General features: G+C 39.9%; 1 protein-coding gene across 5 annotated transcripts in view; it reads right to left on the minus strand.

The window, feature by feature from the left end:
- LOC148898707 (membrane-associated phosphatidylinositol transfer protein 2-like) overlaps positions 1 to 10371 on the minus strand; it is a 63297-nt gene extending 52926 nt beyond the window's left edge. For 4 of the 5 annotated variants that reach the window (XM_088993521.1, XM_088993522.1, XM_088993523.1 and 1 more), the window contains exons 1-2: positions 9784 to 10371; positions 9495 to 9613 (exon numbers count right to left, since the gene is read on the minus strand). The gene's annotated coding sequence lies outside the window, so the exon portion shown is untranslated. The remainder of the gene's footprint in view (positions 1 to 9494; positions 9614 to 9783) is intronic. The other variant, XM_088993520.1, reaches the window with a different exon arrangement.
- Positions 10372 to 12142: the final 1771 nt, after the last annotated feature.

The following is a 12142-nucleotide window of genomic DNA, read 5'->3' on the forward strand; positions in this document are numbered from 1 at the left end:
CTTATTGGCGGCGGAGATGGGAGTCGAGAGTGACGAGGGAAAGCGGCGCTCGCTAGCGCAAAAAAAACGGGGGGTCGGATTCTGATTCTCGCTCACGCTGTAGCATGGAAATGTTATGCTAAAAACAAATCCTCCCCATAAAAAGAACAATAAAATCGTCATGCTAAAACAAAGCCCCCCAACAAAAAAATGCTATGCTAGAAACAATCCACCCCAAAATTAAAAGAAAATAAAAAACTAGTTCTGCTAAAAACAAACCCCTATTTTTTTTTTAAATCACAATCCCATAATCACTTTAGTATTTTATTTTATTTGATATTTTTTGGGCTGTTTGCGTCGACGTGGGTGTGTACACAATTTCGTGTATTTCAATAGCTATCTAGCTAGCTGGCTAGCTATTAGCTATTTATTGGCAAGCTAGCTAGTTTTCTATCTATTTGAGTTACTTCCGGGTTGACTGAACGCTGGCGCGTGTGGCTGCCGCTGCTCACCCGCAAAAAAAAAAACTTAGCCTGTGACTGTAAAGTGACCTTGAGAGTTTTGAAAGGCGCTTATAAATGAAGTGTATTATTATTATTACAATGCTAAAAACAAACCTCAAAACAAGCAAAATCATGTTATGCTTAAAAACAACCCGCCCCCTAAAAAATACATCGTTATGTTAAAAACAACCCCAGCAAAAAAAAAAAAAAAAAAAAAAAATGTTATGCTAGGAACAACCCTCCCCAAAAAAAAATCAATAAAATAAATAATTGTTATGCTAAAAAAGAACCCCCAAAAATAAAAACAATGATTATGCTAAAACAACCCCCCCCCCAACAAAACACCAAAAAATGTTATTCTAGAAACAATCGTCCCCCCAAAAAAAAAAAAAAAAAAAAAAAAAAATAGTTCCGCTAAAAACAAACCCCTAAAAAAAAAAAAAAAAATGACAATCCCATAATCACTTTTCACTATTTTATTTTGTATTTTTTGGGGCTGTTTGCGCCGACGTGGGTGTGTACACATTTTCGTGTATTTCAATAGTTATCTAGCTGGCTGGCTAGCTATTAGCTATCTATTGGCAAGCTAGCTAGTTTTCTATTTATTTGAGTTACTTCCGGGTTGCGTGTGTGGCTGCCGCTTGCTCACCCACAGAAAAGCCTATCGTGTGACTGTAAAGTGACCTAGAGAGTTTTGAAAGGCGCTTATAAATAAAATATATTATTATTATTATTATTATTATTATTAAAAACTAATGAACTCGAGGCACTCTGCTGGCTCACAGTCAAATAAATCTTGAATAATAATAAAAAAAAAAAAAAAAAAATAATAATAATAATAATAATAATAATAATAATAATAATAATAATAATAATAATTTGGAAATGTGCAGATGGAAAATAAATTAAAACAAGAAAAGAGAAGTGGTTCTCACCACAGTCTCTCTCTGTCTGTCTCGCTCTCCCTTCGTCGCACTCTTACTTGACCATAAAAGGCCATTTGTCCTTTTCTTGCATTGAGGTCATGTTCTCCTTTTACGTCGGGGAAAAACAAACCTTTATTTAAGATTTCAATCATTTGTTCTCATCAAAGAACAAAAAAAAATATGAAAGAGGCAGTCACTCCGACACGCATGTGTAAACGCTATATTTTAAATGAATTTGGTTTGAAAGCCTTTTGTAATTGAAATGAGGACTTCCCAGCATAAGTATGAGAGCTGGGGGCGCATGGCGAGATGGGGTAGCGGGTTGCTATTTTTAGCTAACGTCAACGTCAGGTGTTGCATGGAAAAGAGAAAAAAAAAAGAGGAAGTACGGATGTTTAAAGGACAACCGACATCATTTTTTGTTGTTTTCTAACTGACATCAGAAAAACGTTTTAGAGCATCTAAAATACCCAAAACACACAGGCTGATATTTTTAGTCAAATGCAAAACACCAATAAAAATGAATGAAAGTGTCCCAAAACTAGTTCAAAATGAAACCGGAAATGGCGAGTTTCAGAAGGTCCCGTCCCCTTGTTCGTGACATCACGGCAGGACGTCTTGCCTTGCTCTCGAATCAAAACAATGGCTTCAAATTCGGAGAAGATGCTTTCTTGTTACTCATCCAGTTATGAATATGATTCATATAGTTCTGAAGAGGAAAGCATACATGTTTGCAATCGATTAAATAATTTATTCCATGCCATTTTGAGGTATCTGGACACCAATGTAGCGTCCCAGAAAATGCACAAGATGGCACACAAGCTGCGTTGAAAATGGGCTGATTGGTCTGCTGGGAATTTGTGTCAACTAGTATCAAATAGTAGTCTTGGTGCAACACACAACACTTCACCATCACGTTATTTATGTAGTTTTCCTTCTAATTTCGCCATCAACACGAAGTTTTCAGACCAAACAAAGTACCCAAAATGCATTGTGTGTCGCTTTCTCATTCAGGGGTGTTCCCTCCGTGACGTCACGTATGGGATCGTCATCAACTCGAAACCAAGACTTCCTGAATATTCAGCGCGAGTCTTAAAAGGTAAAATATAGCTATATGCGGTGGAATCTTTGTAAAATACGCTCAGTAGAAGTCATTTAAAGTGATTTTACAAATTATGGACACAACTTGTCCGAAGGCGTCGGTTGTCCTTTAAATATTTCACCAAAAGATTGAATTGGGATTTGACTGCAGTTTCTAATCGGATCTGAAAAACAAGTTAGTTCTTGTTTTCCCCAAATTGGTGCGCTAAGGTAAGGGTAATGTGGTTTAGCTTAGCTTAGCAAACAACCCACTTTGATTGGTTGACGTTAGCTGGGAGCGTCATCTAACAGGATGTTGGATAAACAAATTCAATGGTCCGTTGATGACCTTTGAACTCCTTGTCACATGCAAAAAAAATATAAATGACTAAGGAGGAAATGGCAGGCCCTCTCTTTACAACAAGCATAAGCAGACGAAGGACACAGGAAAGAGGGTGGGGGGGGGGGGGGGGTTCTAGAAAAGAAAAATGCAGGAGACGTGACGCAGGTTCCACTTCCCACATTATTTGAAAAGGCATCAGGATGAGCGTCGGGTTTCCGAGAAGCTAGCGAACCGGCGCTTCATTTTCTAGATTTTCTGTTTAAGTCTCTTTCTAAAATACACACGAATAAGTTTTTTTCATATGACTAAACAAGGAGTGCGTTGCTTTTTTTTCCCTCTCGTTTGTTTACAGCTGGCGCTGTAACTATAAAGGATTTTTTTTTAAATAAAAATGTCTATAAATTATTCCATTAATTACATTGGATAAAAATGGATGTTAAACTTTACAAAATGCAGGTACAGTGAGACCTCAACTTACAAACACCTCATCTTACAAACTTTTTGTCTTACAAACGTCAAATTTCTGAAAAGTAAACCTTATAATAAGCACTATTTTCATAATACACACCCACCACGGCTGGCGGAGTGATCTTCGGCGGAAGCACACGACCGAACAGCACCAGAGGTTAAGTTACCAACAGTCCTTATGGAAGGTGACTCTCCTTCCATAAGCCATCAACGACCATCAAAAAGGTAAATAAAACTTTATTTTACAGCACAGTTTTATTTCTTTATTCCTCATGTAATGTGCCTCTCTTTCCAAACAGCAATTCCCTTTGACCTTCGACCTCCAACGCCATTCCATCAAGCCATAAATGACCATCACAAATGTAAATAAAGTGACTATATGATACAATGCAGTGTATTTCTTTCATTACAATACAATAGCACATTTATTATACATAGAATAAGGTATGTTGGGTGTAGTTTTAAGGCTTAATTAGTATATTTTATGGAAACCCGGGAACGGATTATTCCCATTTTTATGGTTTCCTATGGGATTTTTTTTTTGAGATACACACTTTTCGCCTTACACACTCTGTCTGGGAACCAATTAAGTTCGTAAGTTGAGGTCTCACTGTATTAGTAAAAAAATTATATATGTCTATCGATATGTCTATCTATATGTGTATATATGTGTGTGTGTGTGTGTGTGTGTGTGTGTGTGTGTGTGTGTGTGTGTGTGTGTGTGTGTGTGTGTGTGTGTGTGTGTGTGTATGTATGTATACGTGTGTGTATACATATCTATATATTTATAGATAGATAGATAGATAGATAGATAGATAGATAGATAGATAGATAGATAGATAGATAGATAGATAGATAGATAGATAGATAGATAGATAGATAGATAGATAGATAGATAGATAGATAACTGATAGATAGATAGATAGATAGATAGATAGATAGATAGATAGATAGATAGATAGATAGATAGATAGATAGATAGATAGATAGATAGGTATCTCCTTTTAATTGCGAGATATTCCGTTCTAAACCCCACACGGTTAGCAACCTTGAACTTTTAGCACGCCCGCCTTCTTTCGCCGCCGCTGCAGGCACAACACTGCGCGAAAAGTGACCAAAATAGTGGCGCCATGTCGCCGGCGTCTTGCGAGCAGGTGGGCTCTATTTGAAGATAAAAGTTGTTAAGGCGTCCTGCAATGCTGCCAGCGCCAATAAAAATCTATTGACTGTCAAACAAGTGACGTAAAGAAGGCGCAAGTCTCTGCCTGCGGGGCTTATTATCTATGGCGTGGGGGCGTGGGGGGGTAATATTAATATTAATCACACTACACGGCCACATGTTGTCTTGCTTCAACCGTTACAGTTAGAACATTCAATATGTCTTCACTGTACTTCTCCTCCTGTCACGTTCTTCTGAGGGATATGTACTTGCATCGAGTGGGTGAGATGGAAAAAAAGATACAGGAGAGGCTTCCAAAATAGCAAAAAAGGCAATCTGCTCCCATCCAGGAGCCAAGATGACAAAACAAGCCGCAAGTACAAAAAAAAAAAAAAAGAAGAAAAAAAGAAAGAAAAAAAACGCAGTACAAGCGTGTCATTGCTTCTCAATCCATGTTGACATTGTTGCTTGTTGAATTTTAAAAAAATATGCATACGGTGATACCTCGGTTTACGAACCCCTTGGCTTACGAACTGTACGGTTTACGAACGTTAAATTTATGAAAATTTTACCTTGGCATACAAACTATTTTTCGGGATATAGACGCGGAGCTGCCACAATGAGTGATGTGTCGTTCTCCTGAAAGAAAATGGCAGGCGGCTTGTTTTTGTCCTCTATTCCCCGCCCCCAGTCTTCGGTTAAAGCCACGTGATTGGTCAAGAACGCAGCAGTGAGGGGAGGTGGTTTAAACATTAAAGAGACAGGCAGACGACAGAGACAGAGTGACAAAATGGATAGTTCAAAGGCAGAGTGTGTAGACTGCAAGGTTAAAATTCCCATCAATCAGTCTCCACAAACAACCCGCACAAGCCACCTGTACACTTGATGCAAAAAGCTATCAACCCAGCTAAACAGAACACAATTGATGAGGAACTAGATAAAATTATGGCAGAGAAAGCACCGACAAGGGATCATTCCTCAAGATGGTGAAAGAAGGCTACGTTCCTCATCAAGTGTTTAATGCTGATGAAACCGGCCACTCCATTCCATCAAGCCATCAACGACCATCACACGGGTCAATAAAACGACTTTATTATCCAGTACAGTTTATTTCGTTAATTATAATACCATATAGCACATTTATTATACATGAAATAAGGTATATTTTGTGTAGTTTTAAGGCTTAGAAAATTAGAAAGTAGAAAATTATGTTTTAGGGGGACCTGGGAACACATTATTCTCATTTTAATGGTTTCCAATGGGAAATTAAGTTTAGGGATACACACTTTTCGCCTTACACACTCTGTCTGGGAACCAATTAAGTTCGTAAGCCAAGGTATCACTGTTGACTGTTACCTGTATTCATATACTATATTTCAACCGTCTTCTTTCCTACAAAACTACAAATGATTAGACATTATAGTGTCTTGAAAATTAATTCCACTCATTACCTGTAGGGGGAGCTTTGGAGAAAAAAAATAACATTGCAAATCAACGTCAACTGTGCTACCGAGGATTGACATGATTAATCTCTCTTGGCACTGAGTTGATGAAAGGATTTTTTTGTGTTTGCGTCGCGGTTAGGCCACGCCCTGCGTGTGTATGCGTGAGAGTAACTCCTCGGGCCAAAGTGTTACACCCCATTCGAGAAACTGGTTCGACAACAACAATATCGTTTAAAAAAACAAGATAAGGTATTTTTTATATACTACTGTATACCTGAGTGCCTAACCCCCGTTCCCAAAGAAAGGAATTGTGTCAAAGTACACAGTACACGGTAATTAATATTAGCTATCTATTAGCTAGCGAGCTCAGTTGCTATTTAGCCAGTTGGCTGGATAGATAGCTGGCTATCTATTAGCTATCTATTAGCTGGCTAGCTATATGGTTATTTCGCTGACTGGCTGGATAGATAGCTGGCTATCTATTAGCTATATATTAGCTCGCGAGCTCAGTTGCTATTTAGCCGGCTAGCTGAATAGATAGCTGGCTATCTATTAGCTGGCTAGCCCTGTGGCTATTTAGCTGGCTGGATAGATAGCTGGCTATCTATTAGCTGGCTAGCCTTGTGGCTATTTAGCTAGCTGGATAGATAGCTGGCTATCTATTAGCTGGCTAGCCCTGTGGCTATTTAGCTGGCTGGCTGGATAGATAGCTGGCTATCTATTAGCTATCTATTAGCTGGCTAGCCCTGTGGCTATTTAGCTGGCTGGCTGGATAGATAGCTGGCTATCTATTAGCTATCTATTAGCTGGCTAGCCTTGTGGCTATTTAGCTGGCTGGCTGGATAGATAGCTGGCTATCTATTAGCTATCTATTAGCTGGCTAGCCCTGTGGCTATTTAGCTGGCTGGCTGGATAGATAGCTGGCTATCTATTAGCTATCTATTAGCTCGCGAGCTCAGTTGCTATTTAGCCGGCTGGCTGGATAGATAGATGGCTATCTATTAGCTATCTATTAGCTGGATAGCTATATGGCTATTTAGCTGGCTGGCTGGATAGATAGCTGCCTATCTATTAGCTATCTATTAGCTGGCTAGCTATGTGGCTATTTAGCTGGCAGGCTAGATATATAGCTGGCTATCTAGCACCTAGCAAGCTTTGTGGCTATTTAGCTAGATGGCTGGATAGTTAGCTAGCTTTCCATCTATTTGAGTTACTTCCAGGTTGTGTTCAAAAAGGTAAATAAAACTTTATTTTACAGCACAGTTTATTTCTTTAATTACAGTCCTCATGTAATGCGCCTCTCTTTCCAAACAGCAATTCCCTTTGACCTTCGACCTCCAACGCCATTCCATCAAGCCATAAATGACCATCACAAATGTAAATAAAGTGACTTTATGATACAATGCAGTGTATTTCTTGCATTACAATACAATAGCACATTTATTATACATAGAATAAGGTATGTTGTGTGTAGTTTTAAGTCTTATTTGGTTGAAAAGTATATTTTATGGAAACCAGGGAACGGATTATTCCCATTTTAATGGTTTCCTATGGGAATTTTTTTTTTGAGATACACACTTTTCGCCTTACACACTCTGTCTGGGAACCAATTAAGTTCGTAACTTGAGGTCTCACTGTAGTTTTGTTACAGTTTCAGCTGTTATTCAAGCCTTGTACAATGTATTGTATTGTATTTTGTATAGCCGCCCTCATTTCAAGCTCATATAACTCCAGACCCATATCATTTAGGAATTAATTCTTTTTTTCAGACAAAAGAAGGTATCTAACGCTGCATTGAATGTTTATGTAGTCCTAAAACTGAATATTTTGTGGGTTCTGGAATTCAAGTGACAATGACAAAAACACTGGCTGGAGTGGACACATTTTTACACGTGTCTGGCACTGACTGAGAGTTAAAGGCTTGCGACAATGATCAAATCGGTTAGTTGGTGTTATGACCATTGTCCAGATTGTGGCATTGTTTTTGCACAACAACCCTGGCCAACCGCCACGCGGTGGCGACGGCGAGATGTTCGCAGATAAGATGAAGATCTCGCCACGTCGCATTTTTTGATTTGTGTAGTAAGTACGAGTCACATCTTGTCCTAATGTAACTGTAAGTCAACGACTCCAGATCAGCCTTTATGTGGATAAAAACAATAGAGAGTCACATGCCACATCACGTCTGCTGAGTTAGCCTCGTAGCATTACAAGCCTGTCATCAAATGTTGCTTTTTAACGGCTTGACATCACTTTTTTTTTTTAAATTTATTTATTTATTATTAGTAATGAAGAAATTAGCCACATGTAGCATTTTAACATAGTTAGCATGTTTTGCTGAGCATACTGATGGAGATTCGGGGTACTATGTACATGGCTATCTGTTAGCTATCTATCCAGCTGGCTAGCTGTCTATTGGCTAGTTGGATGGCTATCCAGCTGGCTAGCTATCTATTAGCTGGCTATTTATTAGTTATCTAATAGCTAGCTATCTAGCTTTTTATTTATTTGAGTTATTCCGGGTTGAGTGAATGCTGGCGTGTGTGGCTGCCGCTGCTCACCCACAGAAAAACTGATCCAGTGACTGTAAAGTGACCGTGAGCGTTTTGAAAGGCGCTTACACATGAAATGTATTATGATTATTATGATGATGATGACTATTATTATAGGCAGTGGTGGAAAGTAACTGAGTACAAATACTCGAGTACATTTGTCCAGTATCTCAACTTATAAACTCTCTTGACATGCCAACTTTGTAGAGTTTGCACTATATAAACATCATCATGTTTTTTTGCCTAAAATGTTCTGCCATGTTTTCGAAACCACAGACAACAAAGAAATGAAGAGTCTTTCTATTAGCTAGCAGGCTAGCTAGCTTCCTCTCTATTTGAGCTACTTTTGGGTTGAGTGAACGCTGGCGCGTGTGGCTGCCGCTGCTCACACGCAGAAAAACGTATCCTGTGACTAAAAAGTGACCTTGAGAGTTTTGAAAGGCGCTTAGAAATGAAATGTATTATTATTATTGTTATTATTATTATTATTATTATTATTATTATGCCATCCAAACACTGCACTGCATTGTGGGAGTTGCGACGACAGTGCTGCTCGCGAATTTATTCGAGAATTGAAAATATGACGGAGAGCGACATTCCCGAATTCGTTCGGGTTTTGTTTTTTTTTCATGCTCGGGTGTCGATAAAGCGCTGGCCATGGCCTCTGGCAATGTTTTTCCACTTCTACAAGGGGGCAGCATTCCCTTTTTTCCATGTTAGCGCATTGTTCCATCTTAAGATGCTATTAAAGTGCTATATAAACCAATATGCGTGTATTGCATTGTATTTTGGACAAACGCCCTCATTTCAAGCTCATATAACTCCAGACCCATATAATTTATCTTAAAACTCAATATTCCGTGGGCCTTAGACTTCAAGTGACAACAACAAAAAGCCTGGCACTGGAGTGGACACATAGCTGAATGTGCTCCCTTCCAATTGAATACAAAAACTAGACACGGGTAAAGGTTGCCAATGGGAAATACAGCAAAGATCAATCATCAAAATAATCGACAGGGAGGGAGGGAGGGCGACGTACCAAATGAAATGAAATGTTGTTTCGCTGCCCCATGAAGCGTGGACGGGCTGGTAATCAGTTAAAGGTTGCGAATGATTGACTGCATGAGCACTTCCTGGTTTCTTGTTGACGACAACTCGCTGACACAGCATGAACGTGAACATGGCGGAAGGAAGCAGGTACAAAAGTTATCAACGTTAGCATGAATGTATGTTTTTAAAAAAAGGGCGGCGGTTGAACGAGAGTAAACCCACACAGCACTTAGTTACCTAGCAACATGGCGGCCATGTCAAAAATTCTCATCACATACCTGCGATGTAGTACTTCGGCATTGGGAAGGAGGAAGCACAGTTCATCTACCAGGCAGAGAGGCGAGGGGCGGGCGGAGTCCTCTTCGGAGTCAGCGGGACTCAACGGCAGCCGCCCACCCGGTGTGGTCCATGAAAACGAAACGAGTGTGCCCCCACCAAAAGAAAAAAGTCCCGATTTCCTTGACAACGACGCCGACCGCAGATGACGCGTCCACAAAACATCATGCCGTCGTTGTCAGCACATCCTCGGCGTGTGTTTACGCCCTTTTGCGCGGTCCACCCCGGCGATGTTTGTTGCCACTTAGGCCCGCATATTTGGCAACGGGAACAGCTACACGACACCCCGACACTAAAAAAATGGTCAAAGTTAGCTCACGGGCGACGTCCACAAAACACCCTTAAATCCGCCAGTTTGGCGTTGTTTGGCGTTATTCGGCTGCGACGTGTGTCCCGGTGTGGGCGGCTCAGGCCAACCAGAGGGGGAAACAACGAGGACGAAGAACGGACGCCAGCACCGCCATCGTTAACTTGTCACTCGGCAAGTCTGAAGCGCAACGAGACTTCACAGTCCCCGAGCAGCGCGTCATACCGAGACACGATAAGACGCATGAGTGACATGATACATCGCGTAAGATCCGGCTCGCGTTTCAAAATAAAAGCATTGCAATGACGGTACCGTATTAGGGGTGGGCCTTGTAATAGGACTGATTTCAGTGAAAGGAAGCACGTTTTGGTTTGAAAAAGAGGAAGTAAAGAAACAAGGAAGGCCAGGAGATGTAAATAAGGGGAAATGGGCAGGATTAAAAAAAAACTGGACACTTGTACGTACTGTAAATATGGGTTGATGCAATAAAGCTACATATATCAACATGCCTTTCTTGATACTTACACTATGTACAGTTTTTTAATGAAACAGATTTGCACAATTACAGTATACAGATGACATTTTTATTTTACTATGCATAGAATATCTTGTTTTTCTATCCTTTCACCCCCACCCCACCCCATTTCAAATTGCTGCTGTGGGCTGCAAATGTCCCCATTGTGGGACAAATAAAGGTTTTCTGATTCTGATGTACAGTAAAGGACAAATTGAAGCCCCAATGAAGGAAGGAAGATGATGTAAATAAGAATGAAGGAACAAATATCAGAATGTATTGACGTTGGAAGTGTGAGAAAGCAAGGTAGGATGAAAAACAAGGATGAGAAAACGCCATTTTGTTAGCATATAATATACAGCACTGTCGTGTATAGTAATTTAAAGGACAACCGACACCTCCGGACAAGTTGCGTCCATAATTTGTAAAATCACTTCAAATTACTTCGACTGAGCGCATTTTACAAAGATTCAAACGCATATAGCTATATTTTACATTTTAAGACTCGCGCTGAATATTCATGAAGTCTTGTTTTCGAGTTGATGACGATGCCGTAAGTGACGTCACGGAGGGACCGCCCCTGATCGAGAAAGCAACACAATGCATTTTGGGTACTTTTTTCGTCTGAAAACATCGTGTTGATTGCAAAATTAGAAGGAAAACTACATAAATAACGCGATGGTGAATCGTTGTGTCTCGCAGCCAATTGCGGTAACACACATAAAGAAGGTGTAAGTTTACACAAATTGCCAGCGGACAAATCAGCCCATTTCCAATGGAGCTTGGGCGCCATTTTGTGCATTTTCTGGGCGCTACATTTGAGTCCAGACGGCTTGAATTGATACGGAAGTACTTCTTTAATCGATTGCAAACATTTATGCTTTCCTCTTCAGAACTATTTGAATTATAATTATAACTGGATGAGTAACAAGAAATCATCTCTGAATCTGAAATCTCTGAAGCCATTGTTTTGATTCTGGAGCAAGGCAGTTTGTGAAGGAGTATCCTGGCGTGACGTCACGAACAAGGGGGCGGAACTATCTGAATCATCCCAGTTCCGAGCTCATTTTGTGGCAGTTTTGGGACACTTTAAGTTATTTTTATTGGTGTTTTGCATTTGACTAAAAATATCAGCCTGTGTGTTTTTGGGTATTTTAGATGCTATAAGACGTTTTTCTGATGTCAGGAAACAAAAAAAAAAGTTGGTGTCGGTTGTCCTTTAACACTCTAGTCTTAAGCAAGCACAATAGCGCTTCCTGCTGGTCATATTCAAATTACACCACTCTTTGGTTGCTGACAGTTGGAATAAGGAACAGCGATTTTTGGCTTGTTTTTGAAAATGTTTGTCTTTATAACAATTTGTTAATGTTTTTTGTTTGTTTGTAGGGGCGGGGGGGGGGGGGGTATGACTAATATTTGTCAGTTGCCGGGTTAAAAAGAAGTTGAGACAAACGAAGGATATTTTCAGTTTCGCCGTTGA

The sequence above is a fragment of the Hippocampus bargibanti genome, linkage group LG04, assembly GCF_051943395.1.
Source record: "Hippocampus bargibanti isolate YZ-2025 linkage group LG04, ASM5194339v1, whole genome shotgun sequence".
Classification (NCBI taxonomy): Eukaryota; Metazoa; Chordata; class Actinopteri; order Syngnathiformes; family Syngnathidae; genus Hippocampus; species Hippocampus bargibanti.